This window comes from Pristiophorus japonicus, chromosome 12 (assembly GCF_044704955.1).
Source record: "Pristiophorus japonicus isolate sPriJap1 chromosome 12, sPriJap1.hap1, whole genome shotgun sequence".
Lineage (NCBI taxonomy): Eukaryota > Metazoa > Chordata > Chondrichthyes > Pristiophoridae > Pristiophorus > Pristiophorus japonicus.
In genome coordinates this window covers 144422906-144424805 of record NC_091988.1, presented here as the reverse complement: position 1 = coordinate 144424805, position 1900 = coordinate 144422906, and the positions used below count along the sequence as shown (strand labels likewise).

The 1900-nt window shown below is 48.9% G+C and overlaps 1 non-coding gene and 1 pseudogene across 1 annotated transcript; both read left to right on the top strand.

Moving 5' to 3' along the window:
* Positions 1-675: 675 nt before the first annotated feature.
* On the top strand, positions 676-867 carry LOC139277774 (U2 spliceosomal RNA). Its single transcript, XR_011596137.1, has one exon. It is a non-coding gene; the product is annotated as a U2 spliceosomal RNA (small nuclear RNA).
* A 404-nt stretch (positions 868-1271) lies between these two features.
* On the top strand, positions 1272-1472 carry LOC139277757 (U2 spliceosomal RNA; annotated as a pseudogene).
* Positions 1473-1900: the final 428 nt, after the last annotated feature.

Sequence of the window (1900 nt, the reverse complement as noted above, 5' to 3'; positions counted from 1 at the left end):
GACGTGCTAGCCGATATTATCTCCCATTCAATCCACTTGAAGTACGCGTCTACAACCACAAGGAACATTTTACCCAAGAACAGGCCTCCATAGTCGATGTGTACCCTAGACCACGGTTTGGAGGGCCAAGACCATAAACTTAGCGGCGCCTCCCTGGGTACATTACTTAAATTCGAGCATATATTACATCTGTGAGCGCAGTACTCTAAGTCCGCATCGATACCGGGTCACCACACGTGGGGTCTGGCTATTGCTTTCATCATTACGATGCCTGGGTGGGTACTGTGGAGGTCATTGATGAAGGTGTCTCTGCCCTTTTTGGGGACCACTACTCGATTGCCCCACAAAAGGCAGCCTGCCTGTCTAGACATTTCATCTTTGCACCGCTGGAACATCTTTATCTCTTCCTGCATTTCCACTGGTACACGGGACCAGCTCTCGTGAAGCACACAGCTAGAGATAATAAGGGGTCCTGGCTTGTCCAGGTTTTGATCTACCAGGCAGTGACGGGTGATTGCTCACTCTCAAATGCTTCCATAACCATGGCTAGATCTGCGGGCTGCGCCACTTCCACCCACGTGGTGGGCAATGGCAGCCTACCGAGAGCATCGGCGCAGTTTTCTGTGCCTGGCCCGTGGCAGATGGCTTAGTTGTATGTGAACAACATGAGCGCACATCGCTTCTCGGCCTTTTGGCTAAGATCATGCGTAACTGACCTGACAGGGGAGTAACCATGACCCCAACGTGGTTCTCCCTGGATCAGGAAGGTGGTTCTCCTATGCTTTTTGGAAATGTGGGGTTGCTGACCCATCCACCTCCATGGCACGAACCTGGTATTGCAGTACTTCCAGGAACGGTGCTTGGGCTCTAGGCCTTTTGGCTAAGAGCATTAGCGCAGGGTGATCCTTGATGTGTGCAAGGTGACCTCTGGCGTTTGTGATCTGACAAAGAATTGGAAAGATTGGCTACGAAAAATTTAATTAAAAAAAACATGAGCGCCCAGGTGGGTGGGGTGGCTTGACCCATCCACCTCCACGGAGGTGGGTGGGGGGCACACACCCACCTCCATGGCACGAACCTGGTATTGCAGTACTTCCAGGAACGGTGCAGTGGCTCTAGGCCTTTTGGCTAAGAGCATTGGCGCAGAGTGATCCTTGATGTGTGCAAGGTGACCTCTGGCGTTTGTAATCTGACAAGATGATCTGACAAAGAATTGGAAAGATTGGCAACGAATAAATAAATAATAAAAAAATAAATTAAAAAAAAACATGAGCGCCCATTGGCCTTTTGGCTAAAATCATGCGTAACTGACCTGACAGGGGAGTAACCATGACCAGAAAGTGGTTCTCTCTGGATCAGGAAGGTGGTTCTCCTATGCTTTTTGGAAATAGGAGGTGGGTGGGGGGCCTGCCCCGTCCACCTCCATGGCACGAACCTGGTATTGCAGTACTTCCAGGAACGGTGCAGCTTTGACTCTAGGCCTTTTGGCTAAGAGCAAAATCATTGGCGCAGAGTGATCCTTGTTTGGGCCCAAGGTGACCTTTGGCGTTTATGATCTGACAAGTTGATCTGACAAAGAATTGGAAAGATTGGCAACGAATAAAACATTAAAAAAAACATGAGTGCCCATCTCTGGATTCGGGCCGATGCATTGGTATTTATCCCTTTACTCTCGGAAAACAGGCATATAAGTTGCTTATGGTCAGTTTCCAATCGAATTTTAGACCAAACAGGTATTCTTTACCCCATAGACACACGCTAACGCTTCTTTTTCAGTCATGCTGTAGGCCCTCTCAGCCTTAGACAGACTCCTGGATGCATCAGCAACCGGTTGCAGTCACCACATGCTAGTATCAAACACTTACATGGATCACACACACAAGCAATTTGTTTGAGCATA